Source organism: Triturus cristatus, chromosome 6 (assembly GCF_964204655.1).
Source record: "Triturus cristatus chromosome 6, aTriCri1.1, whole genome shotgun sequence".
NCBI classification, from domain to species: domain Eukaryota; kingdom Metazoa; phylum Chordata; class Amphibia; order Caudata; family Salamandridae; genus Triturus; species Triturus cristatus.
The window spans coordinates 1,557,076,094-1,557,102,849 of record NC_140589.1 but is presented as its reverse complement, the minus strand read 5'-3'; positions in this window follow the sequence as shown (position 1 = coordinate 1,557,102,849).

Below are 26,756 nucleotides of genomic sequence, written 5' to 3'. Positions count from 1 at the left end.
AAGAATGTGTACATTAGGCAGAGGCCTGTCATGACAGTTAATATGACAGTTCGTTTTCGTATGGGGGAGATTAAGATGAGGGAGAACATATGACTTCATTTACAGACTGATCGTGACAATAGGCCAGTCCTAGATCCTGCCTTGTAATGTTTGCTGATTATGAAGCAGTGTTGGAGTATATAGTAGTACACCAGGAGTACACACCTAGATCAGATGGAAAGGAGGGTACCCTACATCCAGAAGTTTGTATTAATGTTTAAGTGATAATAAAGTCTCTAATATGATGGTGCAAAAGATACAGGATATGATGCTCATTAACGTTGAATACTAAGTAGATTTTGATATTCATGTGTTGCTTTGTTCCCCCTTGTAACTTGAGTGACTTTGCAACTTCTTTCTCCCCACTTAAAATTGTAAAGACCCTTCTGGATAGCCCAATAAACATTTAGCCAATCATGCTAAAAGGATGGTCTGTTAGGTTTGAGAATTCCATTCCCGCAATGCACTTGTTTCATGCCAGATTATTTATTTATTTATAACACATTTATAAAGCGCCTGGTTACACCATAGACGGTGTGTCCCCACGCTGTGACGCAGTGTATGGCTAAATATACGCCATTTGTATTCATATTATGCAACCCACTGAGTTATCCCCGTAAAGTAAGTGCAAAGCATAAGTTAGCGATCGTGACTCCAATTTGTATTTCGTAATCCCTATTAGACTGTTTAGGATGTGCTCGAACTAGGCCTCATTATTCAGTATTGCTAGCCTCAGCAGAACACTGTAGTTTGTTATTATTTTCTCTCATGTTCAAAGTTGCTTCCTGACTCACTAATGAATAGGCCATTCTGCCTTTGCATAACTATCCGAGTGTGTAGTTTCTGCTCCCACGTTAGGAGATGCTGAGACCCAGTGCCGTAGCCTTGAGTCATAGATAACATGTACCCATCTGGCAGGTAGTAGCTCATCACTCTGTGCCTCCTTTGTTCATGTTCGGCCTAGGCCAGTCATTTTCTATTATGGGCATGGTTAGAGGCTTCTCGGGAGGAATGATTATTCACTGTAGACTGTTCGGGGGTCAGTCCCTCGGCAGACATCTGAAGGTGCAGGTCAGATTGGACTCCTCTGCAGAGTATTGGTAATAAATGTATGTTTGTATTCTCTACTGTCTGACCGACTCTTCATTCTTGGGAAGGCATAGCAGGTGGTTGTAAGTAACCCAGGTGGCCCAGAGGGCCACTTCCTTCATGTTGGATAGTGGAGGGGTAAAACATACTATTCCCAAATTATTATTCACACTCCACTGAATGCAATAGTAGGATAAGTGTAAGTTAGCGGAGGGGTAAAAAAATGTATTCCCACACCACTGAGTGCAACAGTAGGGAAAGTGGTGGAAACAGGAGGAAAAAAAATTAGCATTCACACTCAATAAAAAGAATAAAAGTTTATCAACAATATTTAAAACAAAATATTAAACATTAAAAGAACACATATGATAATATTAATTACATATAACAAAAACCTACAAATATTATATAAAATAAAATATTAAATACATTTATAATAAAATAATTTTTTTAAACTAGGAAATATTTACAAACAAAAAAATTAATTAAAACATAAACGCATTTATTTTATTTCTTACCCTATCACACCACAACCCGTAACAAATCACTTCAATATTTTTAATTAAATGTATTTACATAATTAACATAATTAATAATCAATTAAAAATAATATTAATAAAACAACTAATAAACATTAATTGACTACATACATTTTAGCACTATAATATCCACAACACACACCTAAATTAAACTATAAAATAATAAAACACAATGGAAACTTATTTTGAAATTAAAAACTATTACTATTAGCAATTAATAATTAAATAATTAAATGTATTTAATACCCACACTTTACCCCTTCAAAAGTAGGAAACAACACACAAAAAATAAACAGCTACCCCAAAAAAATATCAATTAATTAACAACTATATGTCAATTAATTAAAAACAAATTACTCCCCACCCTTTACTTCTATAAACACCATACCACACACCTAAAACTAATTACACAATTACCATAATTAACTACCAATTAATTAATAAAAATTAATTAGCAACCAATTATTAATTCATCAATTAAAAATAAATTACTTCCCACCCTTCTCCACCACAACACCCACCTAAAATTAAATACATAATTACCAAAATTAATTACAAATAAATTAATTATAATTAATTAACAACCAATTATTAATTTATAAATTACAAATAAATTACTTTCCACCCTTTACACCTATATGTCTTTGTTAGAACAGATTCACAATTGCTTTATTAACCTTCCTGCTTTCTCAAATTTGCTTGAAAATGCACCATTTGCCCACTCTTTTTTCAAACTTTTCTCGAAGGGGAAGAACCCGCCCAAACCCCCGTAGGTGGTTCAGGCTCGCTACACTGCATTACCGTGTCGCAAAATGATGCATGTTGAAAAAGTGTGTCACCAACATGAAAAGTTTGGAAAGCTGTGGCCTAGTGAATATGGGGAAAAGATTCAGAGGGAGTTAGTCTAAGTGCTGTGCATGAAACCTATTGGAAATCGAAAACCTCACCTGTCGCTTGAGGTGCGCGTTCAATTGTTTTTCTGCTTAATACTGATAGAAATACTTCCAAAAACCTGTCTGGGTTGTGAGCTCTCTGGATCAGATGGCTACCCTAACATAGAGCGTGTGCATGACAAACATAGGGGTCGATTACGATGGCGGTCAGAAAAACATTCCGACCGCAGGGGTAGTGGAAAATTACCGTTCGCAGGTACCACGGCAAAACCGTCGGTCACATTAGGATGCACTGCCTGAAAAATCCTACTGTGGCGGACGGATTCCACGATACTCCGCTGGGAATGTCCAGAAAAGCTGAAAATCCGTCTACAGCGGTCGGAATTGCTGCAGGATAAGACCCAAAACCGCACTTCGACCAGTGGTGAGGAGCGTGTGGAGGTGTCCGGGATTTGATTTTCTCTCACCGCAGTAGTGCTTCTGCCGTCTCCGAATGTCTGGATTCTCCACTACAGTGTGATGGGCTGTTTGAGGCATCGTGATCTGTTCGACGTTCATAACGCCAATCCGCACAGCGGTCTCTCTCTATTGGCTCCAACCGCCATCGTTGCGGAAGGAAATTTCTCGCGGATCCCGAAACTCCACTGCAGAAGGGAAATGGGATATCTTTGGCCGTCGTAATACGGCGGATGCGAGGACCGCCGCAGGATTGCGGAAAATGACACTTTCCTCCACCGCCAGCACTGCGGAGGTGCCTACAACCGCAATCGTAATCAGACCCACAGTTAGTACCATATATCTAGAATTTATTCTTTTCATACTGGTTGGTATCAATTACCTGTGTTTTAGTCATAGTCACGTTAACCTTAAAACATACCTGTAGTTTTTTTATCTAGTATTTCATAATTTATGACTCTATTTTTGTTAGCTGTGTTGCTTTCTAAATGGCCTTCATTTCTTATGAAGGAAAATATTATGCTGCACCTACTACCAGCAACCGAAGGCAGGAGCTGTTTGGGAAAACTGTTCTTTGCATTATTTAACACTGACATTTTTCAGTAGGTCTGGTTAGGAGCAGTGTGAACCTCCTGTTAGTGAGGGTAGCAAACATGATTAAGAAATTGAATACTTTCTGTGCTTTCTTGTAACAAAATAGGATTTGATGGAAGGTTGGAGATGATAAGCGAAATCTCCTGCATACTCACTGAATAAATGAGCTCAAGAAAGACAGCTATTGGAAGCAACAAAAACTCTGCAGCCTTGATATGGATTATATGAGTCCATGGACGTCTTTTGAAAGAGTGGGCAAGTAAAATACACATCACTTATTAAACTACTATGTTTATGTGAATGTGATGAATATGGCAGCACCTGCTGTCAATATGACAAATAAGGTAAAGAACTGCATCGTTTCTGCTGTTGCAAGTACACGACCCTTCTACCAGTGGCAGCTCACCGAGGGAGTGCTGCAGGGCAGGGAGGGGCAGGGTGGGGTAGTAGTGGAGTCTGACATACGACGGACCGGAGTAAGGTAAGTAATTAAATAAATAAAACTATTTACCTTGCGTGCGCTGCAGTGAGGAATTGCTTGAGTCCTAAGGCACAGTGAGCATGGGCCCCACATCTGGGCTCACCTGTCCAACTTAGGGTGTCTACTGCTAGAACAACATGGTGATGGAGGGAATGCTTGAATTAATCTCAGTCCTTGGTGATCATTCTGGGCTGCATTCCAGACAATCGTTTTGGTCCACTGTTCCATTCTTGAAAGAGACCCACCTTATGCAAATCAGTCTTGGTCAGGCTCCAATAGGAACAGTTCAGCCTAAGCTGCCAGGCCAGGTCCCCTTCAGATGGGAACACAAGCTACCCCAGACAGGTTTAATCCTACTTAGGTCTCAGCGATGAAGTATTGCCTGAGTCCTGTGGCACAGTGACGCCTGGACTCAAGTCTGGGCATACCGTCCCACTTAGGGCATCTTCTGCAAAAACAACAAAGTGATGAAAGGAATGCTTACATTATTCTCAGTCATGTATAATTAAGCATTATTATCTAATGTGGAGGTTACCTGAAGGTAGTTTTAATTTGGGTGGAGGCCGAGTTTCTGAGGCAAAGCTCCAGTTAGTACGCACCCTGGTGTATCCTCCACTCTGCATAATATTGCTATTGTGAATCAGACCTCTACAAATTGGGATGACATTCAACAGTTGTTTCTTAGGTGGTACATTTGTCATGATATTCTTTACGGGGACTACCTTATGCATGATTTGGTGGTAAAGTTCCACCATTTTTGCCTTAATGAAATGAATTCTAAAAGTGGCTTCACAGTCATCAAAAAGCATATGTTTTAATTATAAATGTCTATATGTTTGATATGTTTGACTTAGAAATGACTACATTCAAATGTATTAAAATCGAATATATTTCCAAACAAATACCATTGCACATCCGGTAGATCAATGAGGCAGCAATTTAAAACACAGTGGAAACTGTCACATAGTACACGATATTCACACACTGGGACTACTTAAAATATATAATGCAAACACATAGAAATTATTTTTTCATGAACTTGCAGCACCAGATATTCAGGCACATACATCAAGCACAAATGTGCTCGCAAAATTAGCTCTTAGCAATTTGCGAGCGCATTTTAGCATTTCCCTATGCATAAACCAAAACACGAATAATCGCAAAAACACCGACTCGCAAATACCGGGATTCCTGAAACAGCGAATTCTTATTAGCGAAAATAATAAAAGCGGGAGCGAATAACGAATCGCAATAATTAATCGCTAATGGATGCATCAAAAATTTCTAATAGCGATTTGGCCAAAATTCGCTTTTTAGCAAGTGCAGATTAAGGAGAATCATAAGCAGGTGGTAAAAAAAATTTGGGACTATTTCAGTTAAGTACAACTGGTGAGCAGGTGAGGGGTATTGCAACTTACCACTGAGTCCATATAGGACGCACACAAAGACGGCACACTACTTGTTTGTGAGGAGGATGAGGATCCATGCAGCATGCCAGGCCTGAAGGAGATTCCAGGAAAGGGCATTCTGCCTGCGCATCACTCAGTAGTGACAAACTGATGATGACATATATGATTAGTACAGGATCAAGGCTGCCATGTAACTTAACCTCATAGCTGAATTCTAAACACCAATGCAGCGCAAAACACATAGGACCTATGCCATCCCTCCCCATGTCCAGGTGTAATGTTGCCTGCACCTACTTGCATCAGGAGATGTCCAGGGGGTAGTGGCACTAGCAGGAGGGGTATCACAAGGCTCACACTCACGTGTCTAGAGAACTTTCCTGGCTGCCATGATGACTCAGGCCCACAACCACATCAGCCTCCCCAAAACCCAAATGGAATTGAACCCACCCAAACTCCATTCATATTGAATGGCACTGTTCCCTAATGTGATATGAATGCATAGATTGCACCCACGAGCCATATGTCCACCGTCAGTCAATGAGTAGATCTTCCGTAACTGGAAATGTTAGCACTCCATCAACGTCCAACCAATGTGAATGACATTATGCACAACATCGTTGCGCAATCTCCTGGGAGCATCCATGATTCATACATCTCCCGACACATTGGCATACACACACGCCTGCTCAGGGGTGGATATGGCAAGGGACACCTGCTAGGTCAGACAATATGCTAATGCACACTAAATCATTCTGTAATGGCAATGCATACCTGACACATACACATTCCACACTACACTGTAGGTGACAGTGCATACGCCATGAGGAACTATATCATGGCTCCATAGTTGAACCCCGGATCCCAACAGGAGCAGCGGTACAATGCAGCACACACCAGGACAGGTCATGTGATTGAACGGACATTTGGTTAGCTCAAGAGTTGCCTCCACATCTTGCACAGATCTGGTGGTGTGATGCAGGACCATCCGGTGACCTGCTGTAGGATAGTGGCAGCATGTGCAATGTAGCCCTACGTAGCTCCCACGAGATGCATACCCATAGATGCCTACGGCACTGCGGACAACCAGCCCCCTGTACACCCACCACACCCGCATCCTGCAAGCTCAGCGGAGGGGCCGTTAACACGTGCACACATCACCCAACATCACTTCAAAGGTACAATCAAATCAAATCAAATCAAAGGTACATAATCATGATACAGAAACGATCAATCTTTATATGCAAAGTTTTTATTTGCACGTGAACATGGACTGTTGTGTGTCTACACATACTGTGGTAAATAAATTAATTACCAGGTCTGAATTTCTATAAATTATCAATATAAATGAAATAATGAACTGAGGAGTCTGTGGTGTTAGAGTTATAAATGGGCTTTTATTCAGTAACCCGGGTTAATGGAGAACAAACTCCATCACCATGAAAGGATCAGGAGTGGTCTGAGGCTTTATTCACAGAGTACAGTTTTTATACATATCACAGTACACTTTCAACTCATGGGGAGGGGCCCTTCTGGTTGCGTCGAAGGAAAAAAAACGTTACAAGTTAGCATTGCTCAAGACGTATATGCAAAAACACACAGATCAGCACGTTTTTCAAGAAAGCAACTCGGGTGGATGCTGTCAGAGGGAGAGGGGATTGTGTGACTGAAAGATAAGGATGTGGTGAGCGAGTCATGAACAGACAACCTTGGAGAGAACTGAGTTACATGACATTCTGCGAGGCCCCAGTGGGCCCTTGGCCAGCCGGCCTTGAAGAGATACGAGATAAACTTGCTTTTCTTAGAAAAGAGGAAGATGGTGGGCCCATTTTTTTATTTAGAATCGGCTTAACCACAAAAATGCGTGAAGGTTACTGTCTGAAAACCAGCTGCAGTTTGAAGGGATACGTGGACTGGCTGACCCTGGGCAAGCTGAAGTGAATTCTAAAATGGATACTGTCTCTAAAATGGATGCTGTATAGAATTGTTTTAGAGCAGAATGAGAAAGGGAAGTTTGCGAGGGGACAGAGCCGGGAGCGCGGTCTTTTAATTTTGATTTCCTCATTCCCTCCTTGTCCCCAAGCTAAACTTACTCATTTCTTTCAGATCACTTCCATAGCCATGAGGCCATCCACATGGGCTTGTAACATAATTTTTTCATTTTCTCTTGCTCTGTTAATTGGCTTCGGGACCAGACATGTAGCACAGAGACCGCATAGGGCGGGGCCACACTGGACACAGAGACAGCAGGACAATATCACCATCAACACGACACCTAGTACAGAAAGTACCTTCCAGCCCCATGCTGACAATATGCCCCACAACCATCCCATTAGTGTCCATGAGCCAGGCTCTTGGTGCAGGTCTGAAGCCATTTTGTGCAATTTGGAAATTGCCGCATAAACTGACGGCGAGTTATCAGGTATATATATACAGCAGGAAGAACCTATCAATCTGCATGCACCACCTCGGTCAGCCAGTATGACGTCAAGAACAAGACGATTTTGCAAAGTTACCATCCTTATGGCTGTCTGCTCCTCAGTCAAGTTTCCAAGGGCAGATATGGTCTGATTGATGACAGCCTCCAGAGTCCTGGTAAGCCTACGTATTAATTTACTATTTTGTACAGGGCCTATGAAAAAGAAGAATCCCCTATTAAAATCAGTATATTGTTCCCAAGCAGTTTCAGTCTGATCAACCCCTGAGGTATCAATTGCTCTTTTTCTTCGCTTGTGCTGATTTAGCTGGAGGTCCTTATGATATGAAGGGGGCGCTATGAAAACTGGTGGGAGGAGAAATGCTATGTAGCATGTGCCACCCCACCCTTGAGGTAACCGAAAGTAGGCTGTGGAGCCACATACAAAATAAGTGTGGCGGGACGCTACAAATGAAGACTTATCCCAATCCACAAAATCTAGTATCGTGGAGCAGTCACTGTGTCCTAATTTCAGGGATCCATTCTTTCTGATACACAGATGGCCTTTAGTAGGTGTTACCAATATAGAGGGAGGACCATTATTCTTTTTGGGCCTGTTGTTCAATATCTGGAATGCTACTGTTTCATTGCCTGTCCGATATTCTTCACTCTCTAAAGCAGAACCTCTAGCTTGGGGGTCCCCCTCTTCATCTGGGTAACAGGCCTTGTTCATGACAGCATTCAAATTTCCCCATGGCCATCCATTTTTACAAGAATTCTTTTCCTCAGGGCAAATCAAGGAGGCGTCCTTGACCACCATTAGGGCATCCCAAGCCTGACATGACCCATTATAGGAGAAGGCTAGGGGAGAGAGAGGCATTCCGCCTTTACTCTGGTGTGCCGGAAGGCGACCACAGACCCAACACTTTGTGGTGTTGCTGACCTGATGTGTGTGATGTAACATCTGTATAAAGGTATTATTCTGTAAGGCCAGCCTGTGACTCTGCTCATGGGAGGGTAAAGTGAGGTACGTGTGTTCTGTAGTTGTATTGACATGTCCTTGTTGGTGTGGTGATGGTGTCTTGGAAGGAAAAGCAACATGTAATATCCACCCCACACATGTCAATATAGCACATATCAAAAACAAAACTATCAAAGTCATTATACATCTGCTACGTAACATTTTGCAGTACTTATTTTTCATTATTACCTTTTTAGTCGGCCCCCAGGCATTCTGTCCTACCGCAGTAGTCATTGTCTGACCGCTTCACCAGTTAGTCTGTACCAATCTGGACTTAATTGATCAAACTTGAGCTACTTTGGCAGACCGTAATTTAGAACTGTAAGTTTGTTGGGGGGTCGGATCCAAGAGAGGGGGTGAATAGTTTGTGTTATCTTTCTTTTGAACAATGTTCTCAGGATCCCCAAAGTACTTTTTACAATGGCTGGCATGAAGCCATCCTTTCCTTCCTTCAACCTTTACTGCTGTCCGCGTAGTAAGGAGGACCAATTTGGGCTGCTTCCACCTGGGCTCCAAAGGCGATGTCCTATCAAAATTTCGGACCAAGATCCAGTCCCCTGGCTTTATCGCATGCTCTTCAGGATTGGTGTGATCTGGAAAGGCAGCCGCCACCTGTGAACAACAAGAGCGTAGTGCAGACATCATGGCGGTAAGATAATCTGTCAACATATTACTGTCAGTATCCGTGATAGACTTAGGTCTAGGTGTGCCCCACATGTTAGGAGGTCTGCCATAGACTACCTCATAAGGAGATAGACCGGTCCTTGAATGTGCTACCATTCTCATGTAGAAAAGGGCTACCGGCATGGCTGTGACCCAATCTACACCCTTTTCCGCACATATTTTAGCTATTTTTGTCTTCAGTGTCTGATTGTGTCTTTCGACTAAACCTGCTGCTTGTGGGTGCCTGACACAATGGAACTTCCAAGTATATCCTAGCAATAGGGACACTTGTTCCATCAATTTAGAAGAAAAAGGCTGTCCATTGTCAGAGTTAATTATTCGGGGCAACCCATACCTGGGGAAAAATTCCCTGACCAGCTGTTTCGCTGTTGTCTCTGCTGTGTAGTCTGGTACGGCATAGGCTTCTGTCCACCTAGTCAAGGCACATACAACCACTAGCACGTATTTCTGTCCCCTACATCTATCCATTTGTATGTAATCCATTTGTAGGACCTCAAAAGCATGTTCAGGAGGGTGAAATCCACCTTGTTCTACAGACACCCCTTTCCCTGGGTTGAACTGACAACATATCATACACGTTCTGACTTTGTGTTTTGCAGCAGCTCGCAAGTTTTTGTTGTGCCATAATGGTCGTAAGCTGTCTAACATTCCTTTCTCACCGAGGTGTGCTGGGCTATGTGTAGTTTCTATGATTATGGGCACCATTGAATCAGGTAGGAACCACACTCTTTTGTCTCTTGTTACTCACCCCTGTTCAGTCTCTGCCCCTCCCGCTTCAGTCCATTTTTTCTTTTCCTCTGGGGTGGCGTGGGCCTGTATGTCTATGACATCTTTGGAGGGGTGTCTTACTACCCGAACTGTATTCTGTTGAATTGTGTGGGAAATGGCTGCAGTCTCGGCCGTGTGTTTGGCAGTTTGATCTGCAAGATCTGTAACTTTGGTGTGGGCTTTGCATTTCAATATTGCTACTGCCGCTGGTAGGTGTATGGCATCCAACAGGTCCTGTATTAAAGGTCCATGTTGTATCTTTGCTCCATGGGAGGTCAGAAAACCTCTTTCTTTCCATAGAGTCCCAAAATTGTGAACGACCCCAAAGGCATACTGCGAATCCGTGTAAATGTTTACTTTCAAATTTTTCGCCCACCTACAAGCCTGTGTGAGGGCTATTAATTCTGCAGCTTGGGCTGAAAGGGTGTCTATTCTGTTTGTTTCTATGACTCTGCTATCAGTGGTTATGGCATAAGCTGCCGTTAACTCTCCTGTACTAGTCCGCATGCATGACCCATCCACAAAGAGAGTAACATCAACATCTGATAGCGGGACATCAGTCAAGTCCTGTCTGGGTTTGGTGACAATCTCTATCATTCTAATACAGTCATGTGCATCTTCATCATTTGTGGCATTAGGTAGCAAGGTAGCAGGATTTAATGTGTTACACCTCCTTATCTCTATGTGTGGCTGGAATAATGTCAGCTCATATCCCGTTAATCGGGCTACTGTAAGATGCTGTGTTTGTGTTCTGTTGAGTAGGAGTTCCACTGCGTGTGGTACGAGTACTGTCAGGGGGTGTCCTAGGACAATGGCATCACTTTGTCTGATGGCTAAAGCTGTAGCAGCTACAGATTTCAGGCAGGCAGGTAGGGCCTGTGCTACTGGGTCTAATGTACTTGAAAAGTAGGCACAGAGCCTATTCCTTCCTGCTTGGTCCTGTGTGAGCACTGACAGTGCTGTACCACCTCGTTCTGTTACAAATAGTGTGAAGGATTTGGTGTAATCTGGAGTGGCCAGGACTGGGGCCTGGCACAGTGCTTGCTTTAGTTGCTCAAAGGCCTCTGTATGCTCAGTTGTCCATGGCAAAGATGCCGATAAACCGGCCTCCAAAGTGGTCAGTTGTATCAAAGGTTTGGCCAAATGAGCATACTGAGGAATCCACTGCCTACAATATGATGTTAAGCCAATGAAGGCACGTACTTCTTTCTGTGTTGTTGGACGTGGAATAGTGGCAAATAACTGTATTCGTTCCTGGGTAAGTTGTCCACCATTCTTGGACAGCAAGTGCCCAAGGTAGGCCACTTGCTGTGCACAGAACTGTAATTTAGAGGGAGATACTTTGTGTCCCTTGTCTGCAAGAAACAGTAAAACCTGGAGGGAGGCTTTCTCGCACTCTGTTTCTGACTGGCCTGTAACCAGGATGTCGTCAACATATTGGATGAGCGTGGTATTTTCAGGCATCTGGATGCTGTACAACTGTCTCTTCAGGGCTTGACTATAGATACTGGGACTTTCTGTAAAGCCCTGTGGAGCTCTCGTAAATCTGAAGCTTCGGCCATTTAACGAGAATCCAAAAAGGTATTGGCTATCCTCATGAATGGGAATACTGAAGAAAGCATTTTTCAGATCTATGACAGTGAAAAAAACAGATTTGGGGTCTATTGCTGTCAAAAGTGATGTTATGTCAGGTACCACAGGGTATTGTGGCACAACACATTTGTTTAATTCTCGCAGGTCCACTACCAAACGATATACAGGTTCGGCAGTTGGGTCTGTTCGTTTAAGAACTGGAAGAACAGGCGAGTTGCAAGTATTGGAATCTGTCTCTATTACTACCTTATGTTCAATCAAGTCATTTATTATTTGCAGTAATGCTCGCTCAGCCTGAGGTGGTATTTTATACTGTCTGATTCGTGGCAAAACCACACCTTCCTTTAGTGTAATTTTGTGAGGTGTGATGTCCATACAGCCTACGTCTGTCGGGCTAGTTGCCCACAACGTTGGCGGAATGACTTTAAGTCTGGCATCCAGTTACTTTTCCAGGAAATGGCCCTTGAAATCTCGCAGGTATAACCTGACACCTTCTGGGGAGCAACATATCACGGCACCCAGTTCTTTCAGTGTCTTAATGCCTAATAGATTTTCGGGGCAGGTCTTTGTTAACACTATATCTGTAGTACGTGTTAGGGGACCTACTCCTATGGAAACATTTTGTGAGACCTTATTTATTACTGTTTTTCCCAAAAAACCCAAGGAAATACCATGTGAGTCGGAGAGAGGTATCCCTGGGACCTCATCATGGTTTATTGTTGTCCTACTGGCCCCTGTGTCAAGGAGGAATTTTCTGTCTCTCCCCAGAACTTGTGCTTGTACATAGGGGCCACGTTGGTGCACCGTGACAGGAAGCAGGGGCAAGTCTTTCTCTCTCTCTAGGCCCTTTCACGAGTATTCAGGATATTCGGGGTATATTTCATCATTGCGCTGGTACATTTGAGTTTGATGCGGGGGCGTTAGTAGGGGGGGGTCTGGCCTGCGCCGCAGGGGCTGCGGTCTCAGTGTTCCGTGGGGCATAAGGACGGGCTTGTGTTTTTCCTGTTGCTATATTGTGTTTTAATACGGGACACTCCCTGACAAAGTGGCCAGGTTTTTTGCAATAATTACATGACCCTTTTTCAGTGGATTTGCTATTTTTCCCCGCATGTGATACAGTTGTTGTCTGGGCTACCAAGGCTTTCATTTTGGTGTCCTTCACGCGCCTTTGATCTTGTTCCTCTTCCTCCTTAATTCTATTGTGGTCATACTGTAGCATTTGTAGCATCTGTTGGGAATTATTTGCTTGCCAAGTACTCTCAACTTTCTGAAGTCTGTTCTTTATTGGGGGAAGGGCATTTTCTACCAATTTTGCTACGAAGAGACGTTGGTAACCATCACTGCCTGAGGAGAGGCCGCTATTAATGGCGAAACATTTCTGTAATCTTACAAAATAATCTCCTATTTCTTCATCTAACTTTTGTTTACACACTGATATCGCATCCCAATCCTCTTTCTTTGTTGTTAGCAATTTAGGTAATACTTGCATAAGGGCATCGGGGAATGCACGTATTAATTCTCCCAACCCATCCCCTGGTTTGCGGGCCTGTTCCTCATTTCTCAGCGCCGTCCAATTTATAACTGCTCCCCCATCTAAGTTCCAATCTTTTTCCATCAACTTTTCGTATATCCCCTCAGGAAGGAGAACCTTCAGTAATATCTTTATATCCTTAAAAGTATAATTCCCTAGACTCAGAATGTCCCTTATTTCTTTATGGAATCCTGCAGGGTCTTTTTCGTGTGGTGGGACTATCTTTTTCATTTCTAATATCTCTAACTTGGTAAGAGGGGTGTATACATGCACCCGCTCATACTCACCGTCATTACGCAGCCTTGGGTGTACCTCTCTCAGGGGAAATTGTCCCTTGTCATAGGTACCTATACCGGACATTTCAGTTTCGAACTGTACATAACGTTGCCTTAGATCCAGAACTTTAGTAATGAATTCTTCATCCCTTGTGGACCAAAACCCGTCTGCGCAGTCACGCAGTAAATGATATATTTTCTTAGGTGGGGGACATGTTTTTTCATATAGTGTTGCCAAATGTTGTAACATGAACATACCTGCTATTCTTTGATCAGACAGGGGGAGGGAGAGGAAGATCTGTCCTACCATATCAGGGTCATAAAGTTGGTGCTGGGCAATCCAATCAGTGGCTGATCGGGCTATTTCTTTTTCATGTGGGGTGAAAGGCGGGTCGTCCTCGAGCCAGTGCTCCAACGACTGGACAGTGCACTGGAACAGCTTAGTATTTTTGTACTCATTTGAGACATGAGGGGGAAGGGGAGGGAATCCGTGACGGCGATGGCTACCGGCTAGTCCCATAACAGGAGTTTTCCCTCCATCTTCTTCCTCACCACTCGTCTCTTCCAAGACGTTTTCCTGTCTGTGCCAATCCTGACGGATGGTATGGATGCCCGATATCAATTGTACTAGTAGTTTTTCTATCTGTTCGTGTTTAGTGAACTTAGACCGTTCAAGTGAGTTACTTAGGTCCAACAAATGGTTGGGCGGCTCGCGATTACTGCAGTCCAATATCCTTAAGAAACAGGTCACTGTAAACTGTAATATGGTCTGTTTGGTCGCGACCTTTCTACCTGTTATCATTGTTAACAAGGCCTGTTCATTTTTACCCGTTCGGACGAAATCGTGAACTGCGTCCAATTGGGATTTGCTGTTGGGAAGATTCTGGAGCGTGTCCAGGGCCTGTCTCAATCTATGAGATATTATGGCCATTCTACCCTCCCCGGGGCATTCATCATAAGGACATTCCAGAGGCGGGATATCACTTTTATCCTCTGCCCCGTCTTTAACATCGTCTCGGGGAGGAGCGGTGGCCACTTGGCCACCCATCGGTGCTGGTGATATTCGTTGCAGGGCTTGCGGTTGCACCACGTAAGGCGGGGGACTTTCTATTAAGTAAGAGGACACGAAATCCTCTGAAGGAGTTATTTTTACCTTCGCCATATGCTCTTGGATGGACATCTCCTCTCCAGTTGTTTCAGTAGGCAGAACGGGATAAATTCCCTCAAAAAGTACATTTTTTTCTCTTTCTCTTTGTTCAGTAATAACTCTCTCTCCCTCTTCCTGTAATTTCTTTTCTTTAGCCTGGTCTGACATTTTCCTACCTTTTTCAGCCTTCGCCTGTTCCTTCTGGTCCCTCCTATGCGCTTCCTTGCGCCACAATTCAATTGCTTTTTCTTGTGAAGGCCTTACTTTCTTTGTCCACAACTGTTTCTCTATCGCCATAATACATTCCATGTCCCACGTACCTGAAGGGGGCCATCTAAGTCTGTGTTCTAGATGTTTTGTATAATCTGACCACAGGTCCAAAAACATTACCCCTTCAATACCATGTTTATTATACATGAAATGTCCAGGTGTGTCTCTAGGTGGGACCGGAACAGCCTGCTCTAATAGTTTTTTCTTGGTACTTAAACCCCGCAATTTGGAGAATAAAAGCATTTTAAAGCCTTTTGCCTAAGCCTTATAAAGATCAAATCACGAAAACAATATACTTGATATCTTTATACACTGGGGAACCAGTGCAACTTTACCGTGTTCTATCACAGAACCCGTCTTTATACATTCCCAGTAGTACTCACCGAGAAGCAGAACTTGAAGACCTGGTCATGGGACTGGAGCGCTGCGCAGTGGAATGAGGAATAACGGGACTCTGGAAACCTCGGACTCGACAAGTTCACTGGTCGGGCTCTGGGTGGGAGCGCTCCGCCACCTTCCTCACCGCCTCGTGTGGATGTTCAGTCTCAGTCTGTCTCCTCCTCGCCGCAAGGGAGTCAGCAGGAATACCCCGCCTCTTGTGCATGTGAGAGTCCGTCGAGGGTGTGAAAGGGACAAAGACCGGACCTAGATCTCCGGCGCGTGGGGAAGGGGGGGGGGGCGTCCCTGTTCGGGCGCCATTAAATGTGGTAAATAAATTAATTACCAGGTCTGAATTTCTATAAATTATCAATATAAATGAAATAATGAACTGAGGAGTCCGTGGTGTTATAAATGGGCTTTTATTCAGTAACCCGGGTTAATGGATAACAAACTCCATCACCATGAAAGGATCAGGAGTGGTCTGAGGCTTTATTCACAGAGTACAGTTTTTATACATATCACAGTACACTTTCAACTCATGGGGAGGGGCCCTCCTGGTTGCGTCGAAGGAAAAAAAACGTTACAAGTTAGCATTGCTCAAGACGTATATGCAAAAACACACAGATCAGCACATTTTTCAAGAAAGCAACTTGGGTGGATGCTGTCAGAGGGAGAGGGGGCTTGTGTGACTGAAAGATAAGGATGTGGTGAGCGAGTCATGAACAGACAACCTTGGAGAGAACTGAGTTACGTGACATTCTGCGAGGCCCCAGCGGGCCCTTGGCCAGCCGGCCTTGAAGATATACGAGATAAACTTGCTTTTCTTAGAAAAGAGGAAGATGGTGGGCCCATTTTTTTAGAATCGGCTTAACCACAAAAATGTGTGAAGGTTACTGTCTGAAAACCAGCTGCAGTTTGAAGGGATACGTGGGCTGGCTGACCCTGGGCAAGCTGAAGTGAATTCTAAAATGGATACTGTCTCTAAAATGGATGCTGTATAGAATTTTTTAGAGCAGAATGAGAAAGGGAAGTTTGCGAGGGGACAGAGCCGGGAGCGCGGTCTTTTAATTTTGATTTCCTCAATACACGTAGCCAAGGGTTACGTTCACGGCATGTACCAAGGCACCATTGCAAATAAGGATTGGGACTTCATTAGCAGTCCCTCTGTATGTCCTGACCATGGATACGCCACCATGGCTAATTGTCCTGACGGATGTGTGTGCTCAGCGCTTCCTCCCACGCACACCGAGGCGTCTTTCTCCTGCATCGGCACTCCCACCCATTGGTGCAATTGTAGGTGTAGAACGGCGTGTACTACACCCCCTGCCGGTGCTGACTGCCGCAGACATGCTGCTGACGCTGGATGCACCCTCACTCCCCTCATCTCCAGTGGCATTGCTGAGGCCACCTGCAACAGCCTGGAGCTGTTCGACAGCTGTGGTAACTTGGCCAAGGGCCCTTTGCACGTCCCCACAACAATGCCCCATGTCTATCTGCATTGCCACCGACCTCCGTGACAGCAGTGCAGTGGCGTTGCACAACTTATTGTTGGATAGTGTATATCCAGCCAGGCGCGCCATGAATTGTCGATGCCTCCTCCGCTCCGTGTTCTGTCCCTCCTGCATCACACGCACGAGCTCGTGCAATGTGGCGTTGGTGTCCCTGTTGCCCTCCACAACTGCTTGAGTGAGTTCACTCATGCGATCTGCCATGGTGGAGAGGTTCTTGTTTAATTTGCCCATTTGCAGGCTGATGGCTCCCATGTGTCGTGCCTGCTGGCACCCTCGTCATCTGCACCTCGACACCGCCCCAGACATTTGGAGTCGATGCCTCCTGTGCTGATGTGTGGCCCCTTGCCCTGCGTCTTCGCGTCAACTGGACCGGTGTCTGCGGGGTGGTGGTGGCGGACCTGACACGAGGCTGGCTTTCTGCAGTTGCCCTTTAAGGTTCCGGAAGGCACTCCATTGGCTGAAGGGGAGGGACTGTAGCCCTGCGTCGTGTGGGAGCCTGGGATGTGCTGGGAGGTGTGACTGGTCTACCAACGGCAGGCTCTGCAGTGGACTGTGTGCTCTCCCTGCATTTGCTCCCATCACTGTCTCCTTCCTCAACACCTGTGGTGTGAAACAGTGCAGGTTTAAAATTTGTTTGGGATAATGTTTAGCAACATGGTGATTTTGGCTGCTCTTACATTCTCACTCTCTGTAATCACTGTCTGTAATGCATATTGGGCACAATGGTCACACAAACTGCAATGTGACTCACTAATTGGTTCAGGGGACTACGACTCCCATGATGCATTAGTAGCTGTATATGGACTGTGGCCTGGGGTTGATTACAGCTGCTTGCCTTCTTATTGCTGTATGGGCGCTATTTTAATTTACATTGATGGGTATATTATAGTGCCTCTTACCTTGTGTACTGCAGGCTGCGCCAGATGTATCCATCTGCGTCACTCCCACTGCAGCTTCTGGCAGGATTGTGCCCTCCACCAGGTCCTCCAGGGCTGTGTTGTCCGGGACTGTCGAGGGTCCTCCTCCAGTGCTCTTTCCCTCCCTCAGCCTCTGGGCAATTCGCTCCTTGGCACGGCTCCGCAGATCATACCAGCGTTTCTTTAACTCTTCAATGCTGTGGTGTGTCATGCCCACAGCATTGAATTTGGATTTGATTCTATTCCAGATGCGTCTTTTCTCAGCCTCTGGGACTTTTAGGGAGAGCTTCCCAAAGAGCTTGTCATGGCTCTATACAACCTCTTCAATGAGGTACTCCAGTTCCCTCTCACTAAACTTTATCTTTCTTTTTCTGGCACCTGCCCCCTCCTCTGCTGATGTGTTGGCCATTTCCTGTGTTTGCAGTAGTCTGGATGCCAAGTCTTCCTTTCCACAGCTCTCCACAGGCACTCTGCTTCCTGCTCTGGCTTCCTATGGGCACAGACTGCACCATTGGAAGAGTTTCTTCCTGGTTGTGAGGTCATCAGGGTGCTCCCAATGCGACTCGGTAAAAATGCGATCTCGCAATTAGCGATTTCGCTAATTGCGATCTCGCAAATAGCGATCTCGCTATTTGCGAGATCACAAATTGTGCGTTTTCAGCGGTTAGCGATTTTTGGGCATTTTTCGGTAACGTGTTTAGAGATTTTTACCGATTCGGTATTTTTTCGGTATCTGCGTCATGCATAGGAGATACTGAATCCTTATTTGCGATTCCTTAAAAATCGCAAATAAGGACTCGCTATTTCGTAGCTTGATGCATGTGCCTGATTATAAGAATTGTCACGTTTATATTCATCAATCTGCAAATGAATGTTAATGATTCCTAACCTGTCTTCTCCAGCAAAATATTTCCATTGCAGGCCCGTTCTATGAGCTATGTGAACGCTCCAGTGCTTTACTACAATACTGTGAGCATCTCAGACAGATTTTAGGGAAAGATGGTATAGTACTATGGGGCATATCATTAAGGGCTGAAGATATGATTATCGCCGCTTTAGCGTCCGTTTTATAATTATATTGCATTATTTGCAAGGACACGCTAGCACGTGTTTCCTTGATTCAGCTCCCGTTTTGTTCACGCCTCGCTTTGCATCTCTAATGAGATGCAAAGGAGGCGTACCTAACAAAACACCATGGGAAAATATCGTTACCCCAGCTTCGTGATATCATCAACAAGGGTTAGCGATATTTTAAATCCCGTTAACTATGCCTTAACGCAGGACTTTAACATCAGTTAAATTCCTGACTAAGGCATAGCTAACATGGGAGTTGGATTATGGTGATACAACCACAGGGTCGTATCACCAAGGCTATCTCCATTTTGGGTGCAACATCGCTGGTTTTCCAGCGATGTTGGCCCATTTCCCTGGGATATTATCACCCTGGAGTAACGCGTTGTTAATAACGCGTTACCAGGGCGATAAATTGCTGCGCTAGACGGCAATAAATAAACAAGCACTAAGCGCGCTTAGCGTTTATTTATCGCCGTCCTAGTAAATATGCCCCTATGTGAGTTGATCCTGAAAAGAGAGCGACCCTGACGTAATCAAAAACATTTGAGACGATAAGTGAACTTTGAACAATCTAGTGACATGGTTAGTTCATTCCAAGTGTCACAAATGTGTAAGCACATTAACCTCTTCTGTGCCCATGACGAGATAGTCTCGTCATGGAGCACAGTCACGCTGTGCCCATGACGAGACTATCTCGTCATGACTCCAACCCACGAGGGAAACGCCAGGCACAGGAGGGGGAAAAGGCCTGGCAGCTAAAGGGTTAATGAGTTACCCATGAAGCGTCGCAGAAATGGAAGAGTCTTGAGGATGAAATAATGGGGAAAACGTTGAAGTACATGGTTTGGCTTAGTAAGTAATAGAGAGTGCCTGGCAATGAGTTGTGCATTTAAGGCGAGGGACGCAGAAGGTTTCTGGTTGGATGTGAACTCATTTCCTCTCTTTGTTCTCCAATAAATGGTAATCATCATTTTACTTTGCCTTATAGACCTTAGGTGGAAAAAATAGAAAACTAAGCTGTGAGTTTGTATCACTTTTGTATACTAATTGGGTGAAACTGTTGTTTTGTCAGTGTAAAAAGGATTTTGGCAGTGAGGCAGGGAAAGGTTCACACCACGGCCAATTGCACCTTTAGGTAAAGATGCTTTGTTGGAGGATGAGAGTACCAGTGGACAAACAGCATGCCAAAATCTCATCTTCTTGAAATAAAGTGTTGAGTTCAGAGATATACATATTGTTATGCACAAAAGAAATACATGTTCCTTTGTTTATGTGAAGGAGTTTCACAATGACCTGTACTTTGAGTAACAGGCATTTATGTGGAGGAATGCTTAAAGGATGATGGTCTTGTCTTCTCTGTGCATTCAAAATATTCAGTTTGACATAATGTAATTGACAATGCCTTCCTAAAAAAGTTAGGCACACAGACCTGATATATAGATAGCTCTAACAATGCCATCAGGGCCGGGCAGAGAACTAAAAGCAGTCCTGGACAAAATGCTCAAACCAGTCAGCAACCTTTGTCTCCTTGCTCTATATCACTCTTTCCATCCATTCTCTGTCCTTCTCTCCCTTTTCAATCTCTAACATATTTCTATGTCCCTTCCTTCTCTTCCAAAGCATTAAGAGCTAGGGAAAGTGACACAGCGGATCTGGCCTTTCAAAACCGGCCTCCAATGGCTCCAGCCACAGGGAATATGCCGGTGGAATGAGGGGCCTGTCCGACCCTATTTACCATAGGTTGATCACCTACATATCATGGTGTCTTGGGTCTTGGAGGCAATATGGACATGATAAACATTGTAGTGATTGTCCATTGGTGCCTGTTTCATACCACACATTGAATGATGTCGGCATTTATTTCATATTGGCTCTGTGTGGAAAAATTGACAGACCTGAAGTAAGATGTTATACTTTCAGTTGCTAACAAAAAGACAAATATCAAATGAGCAAAATCCCAGCGCATATGAGAATATGGATGGTTTCCAGGGGCGTAGCGGAAGCTACCGCAGGCTCCCCACTTTCATGTCAGCTGGCTGGCTGAAGATGAATTAAAAACCAACTTAAAAGATGCATTGAAGGGCTGTAGAGTAAACACCAGCAGTGCCTGAGCCTGAGGGGAACATTGCACTGGGACTGGACACAGAGCAGATTACATATTTAGGTCTCGCCTGACCCAGCGCATGCGCTGGTCTGGCGAGACTTTTTGTGAGGGCTCAAAAAAGTGCTACCACTGTAGCCTAGAGCTACAGTGCATGTGCGCGGGCGCGAAGATGTTTGATCGCGATCACTTTCACTTTTGCGGCCGCTTTGATGTTCTCCATGAGCTCTTTTTTTTTTCTCCAGATTATTACTTCTATGTAGTAATGGTGGTACCCGTGCGCCGCCATTACTACAGAGCAGTAATAAACAGAAACAAGCATTGGCATAGCCAATAGGTCTCGCTTTTGGGACCTTATAAGTATTTAGTTATTCACCTGTTGCATGGCTAAACACTTATAAGCGAGACCTATTGACTATGCCAATGCTTGTTTAAAAGAACTGCTGAGCCGATGAAAGAGACATCCAGATGAGCCCTTTCACTGATACTGATAGACTCGTAGGTAAAGCGTCCCGGAGCCACTCTGAGGTGGGGTGAGACCATTAGCCCAATTTCCGCAAGAGAGTTTTCTGCACACTAGCAGTTAGTTTCACTTTCTTCCTGCTGCTTCTTCAATTCAGTTCTGCATGACTTCTGGCCTAGAGGCCATTTGTATCCTGCCCCACACTCAGACAGTGGGGAACTGTGTCAAAAATCTGGCACGGCATTCCTGAGTTCCCAGATTTACCCAGCTCGCAGTGAATTCTCCATGCTGTACGTTTTTCTGCTTTCATTCCTAAGTGAAAGACAACACTTAGATACCTATACCATATTGTTCAAAGGGAGCCCAGGCATACATCCAAATGTGAATTGCACTCATCAGTAAAATACATTTATTAAAGTATGTTCATACTTCAGCTTTCACACAGACATATCTATAACAGCATTCAGAACGCTGCTGCTGGTTTAAAAACATAGGGGCAGATTTATGTTTCCTGGCGCATCCCTGCAAATCAGCAGGGATGTGCCAGGAAAGATGCGTGACGCAAGTTTACTCTTGTGCCACCACAGATGCGCCACATTTACAATGCGGCGCGTCATGGCGCAAGGATAAACAGATGCGTGTCGCATCTGCCGGCGTAAGGTTGGCGCGACGCAACTCCAGCACTGTTCCAACCCTGCCTATGTCCAACATGGTGTGTCACGCCTTACGCCTGCTTCAAGCAGGCGCAAGGTTTTGACACAGCAGGGTCGGAGAAGTTACTGAGTGAAATCTTGTCGATTTTACTCAAGCACTTTTGCTAGGCGTTCCTGCGCCGGAACGCCCCCCCTGCGCCCGAACTCCCATATGAAACCTGACGCAGGTTTCATGTGGCGTAGGGCTTTACAACGTGAAGCATCTCCCTAGATGCATCACGTTGTAAATACCCCGCAACATGGCGCTGGCTTTACGCCGCAGGTGCGTCACAGAACTGACGCAACGGCGGTGCAAAAGTGGCGTACGGGGCTTGGAAATCTGCCCCTCACATCTTAAAGTGAATAACCCAACTGCACCTGATGCCACACTAACATTTACTGCTATGAGCAGCAATATATTTAAGCACATGTTAGGATTAGTTCTTGGAACGTTTGACAGAATAATATACATATATGCAAACACACACAGGTAAACACGCAGATACATACACATGCATTCGTCCAATTGGAAACCTTCACTCAGTCCTAGGTTTTTATTCAACATCATAGTGCATTCTGGTACTCGTAGTTTTGTTTTTGCCTTTTTAAATATAACATTAGAAATCTCAGTCTGCATAGTGCTTTCGGATAAAAAGCCAGAACTTACTGGAAGTCACATATGACATGTTGCCATTTGGCAGCTGGGTACACCTGTCTCTTCTTGCTGCTTGTGCATCCCTTGTTTGCTGTGCTGCGGTGGCATGTTACCTTTTTTGGTGTGAGGTTTCAAAGCTGCCACCTATACTGCACCTCTATTGTGAAGGCATGTCATTGCTCCTTGCCCATTCTTTACTGTCCTGTGTATGTTAAAGAGAGAAAATTCTACCGCTGCTCAAGTTTCGTCTTTAGTGCAAGAGGAGCTCACGCAGCTGGACTTGTTTTTGACAAGGAGGCTTTCACCAGCTGCTCACTGTAATTCATAGTTTGTTTGAGAGTGAATTTAAATCTGCCATTCCGGTCTGAACTATACTGTGTGAGAAAAGATTGCAGTGCTACTGCTTGTGGTGTACCTCTTCTGAGAGTGAAGGAGGCTTGTAAGGCTATTGACTCTGCCGTGTCTGCTTTGCATGTGTGTGTGTCAGTGGAGGCCCCACTGCCTTCAAGCAGGAAAAGAAAGGAAAAAAATGATAATAATTTTATTTTATTTTGTCCGCCTGCTGCGGCAGCTTGTATGAGGGGTCGGGGAAGGGCTGAAGAGCAGGGGAGGAGGGTACAACCCTAAGTGCGCATCGACTGTTTGGTCGGCCCTCTCAGGCTGCCCAAAACATATATATATATGTATCTCACCAGCTGGCGGACGCCAATAGGTAGTTGTCGTTTGGACCTAGTTTCCATTGAAAGAGAGTTTTTCCTTTGCCAATAACGTTATCACCATTTGATGAATCTTCGCCAAATTTTCAAAACTAGTTTGAAGCTCACTTTAGCTGCTGTCTTGAAAGTTTTGGGGTGATCTGTCAAGCGGGGGCCGAGAAAAATTGAGTTTACAAAATGCTTTTTCTCCATGTTAATTTCCATAGGAAACATTAGACACGGCTACAGCCCAAACTGCTGAGCGGAATTACACCAAATTTGGCAGAAAGGTAGCTCTTGGTCCAGAAAGCGACCTTTTTATTAAATAGTGTAAATCCGTGCAGTAGTTGCAGAGAAGTTTTAAGAAATCCCCAGATGTATATCTAAGGACACGAAGGATCCGCAAACCCTCCCGATCTCGTGCTTCGAAGTGATTGGTTTACAACACTGCAAACCAGGAGGCGTTGGCAGCCATCTTGTTACTCGGTTGAACCAAGTCACTAGAAAAAAAGTTTAAAAAAGGAAATGGGGCAGGGCAGAAACATCCTGACCCCCTAGGCTTCTTGGGGGGTCCCACATGGACCCTACCAGGACCAAAGAAACATTTTATTTAAAAACAAATTTGGGAAAAGTTGCACTGGATCCGCGACTCCCACCGGAAAAAAAGTGCAGTCTCACGCGCTTCATTTACTATAGGCCCGTGGGCGAGTCAGGTTCCAAGGGCACGTATAAATATGCAGAAAGTGAGTGCACAGAGCCCCACTCCTAAAATACATAAAGCCCGGGAACCGCCACCTCCCCGGGGCATTTTTTAATAATTATGTAGGGGTTTCTTTAGCGGCAATCGCACTCCCTGGGGACTGCCATCTCTCCAGGGCAAATTAATTATTTTATTATGATGCGGGGGCTGTCCGGTCCCCCCATAGCCCCGGGGACCGACACCTCCCTGGGGCACATACATATTTTAAAAAATCGAGACTTTTGATTGGTCGAACACAGCAATACGATTGCCGGTTTGTATCCCAATGACCATAGAGCACACTGGCTCATTCGTATTTTCTTTGTGTTCAAAATCAATAAAAGAAATTTAAACAAAAAAAAAGCGGGAGAGGGCCTACAGCCTCCTCCGCAGCCCCGGGAACCCCTTCTTCCCCAGAGCAAAGATAAATAATGATGCATGGGGGGCTCCGGCTCCCCTCCCTTTGTTTTGTTTTTTTAAAGTGGCAGGCCCTGGAGGTGTGCTCCCTGGGGCCCAAAATGGTTCAGATAAGGGGGGCATTACACATTAAAGAAGCAGATCTGTGGACCCGTGCCTGAATTTCGAAGTGATTGTGATTTCTATCCGAACCCCGGAATATCGGCGGAGGTCTTAAAAAATGCAAATCTACTGATCTCGTCATTGAGACAAGATTCCACAAGCATCATTAACTTTTGGGATGTGAAATTTATTGCTTCAATCTTTCGGGAGATTGTGGGGGATTTCACCACCTATAACACAAGATTGATTTATCATTCAATCTCACCCGCTTGCATTTTGGAACCTCATGCAAATTGAATGAGAGCCCCACGACAGTGGATTTATTCCAGCTTATGAGCTTTGTCGCAATTTATCTCAATTAGATAATTTTTTATTCGTTGGCCCAATGATCAAGTATTTCCCTTCCACCTGAATGAAAAATTCATCATGCTATAGTAACCACTGACAAGAACATTCTGAAGAAGGCTTTGCCGAAACGCGTCAACTTGACACTTTCATAAACTTGTTCCGTGTCTTATAACTTTACATATTCATGTGTTGGTTTCATGTATTCATGTAAATTGAACAGAACTAAAGTATGTATAATTATGTTTTTCAAAGCAAAATTTACTCTTTGATTGAATATTATTGAATATTATTGATCATGTCTATAAAAATATTTATCATGCATATGAAGTAAATAACGAATACAAAAAAGAATATTAAATAAAAATAAAAACAGTGATTTGTAATAATTCTAGCTATATTTGTATTGATTTTTGTCTTGTCTCTGAAGTTACCACGCTTTGTGTTACTTTATCTTTGCACTGAGCCTGGTGCTTTTTCTTTTTCCAATATATTGCCCCCTCCTTCTAGAACATAGAAAAAAATTAAGTAAAATAAGCCGGCAACTTGCCAGATGCCCTGCCCCCTTTCTCCATCAGTCCTCAAGCGCGTCAGTTGGCGCGCTGCTGGTTGTGGGCTTACGTCCCCTTGGCTGCTGAAGGTCCTTAGGGGCCAACAAGACCTCCTGTTACCTCCAGTAAGCCCTAGACAGTGGGATTGCAGAGAGGTGGTCAGAGGCCACACCCTTTTTCTCCACCACTCTGCCAACATACCTCTCGGAGCACTGCTGGTGGAGGGATGAGGTTCCCTTCCCTCCTGAGGGCCTCAGGACTAAAGTGGACTTCCTACCGCAAACAGAAGTGTGCCAGGAGGCACGTCTGAAGAGCGGTGGAGAAAGAGGGCGTGGCCTCTGATGACCTCTCAGCATTCCAGATGTGTGGGTCTCACTAGAGGTAACAGGAGGGCTAGTTGGCCCTCAAGGACCCTCAAGAACCAAGGGGACTTCAACCACCAACTAGGAAAGTGCCAGTAGGCGCTTTTGCAGAGTGGTGGAGAAAGGGGGCGTAGCCCCTGAAAACCTCTCAGTGAAACCACTGTGGGGGACTTGCTGGAAGTAACAGGAGGGGTTCTTGGCCCCCAAGGACCATCAATAGCCAAGGGGACTTAATCCTCCCACTAGTAGTGCACCAGGTGGAGCGTCTGCAGAGTGTGGAGAAAAGTAGCATGGGATCCTACCAGGTCTCAGAATTCACACTTACTTGAGGTAACAGAAAGTGTAGCTGACCCCCAAGTATGATCTTGGGGGCCAACTACCCTTCCTGTTATCTCCAGTAAGTCCCACACAGCGGGATTGCTAATAGGTCTTCGGACGCCACGCCCCTTTCTCCACCACTCTGTTAACATGCCTCATGGTGCACTACTGGTCGTGGGATGAAGTCCACTTTTCTCTTGAGGGACCTTGAGGGCGACGAAGCCCTCCTGG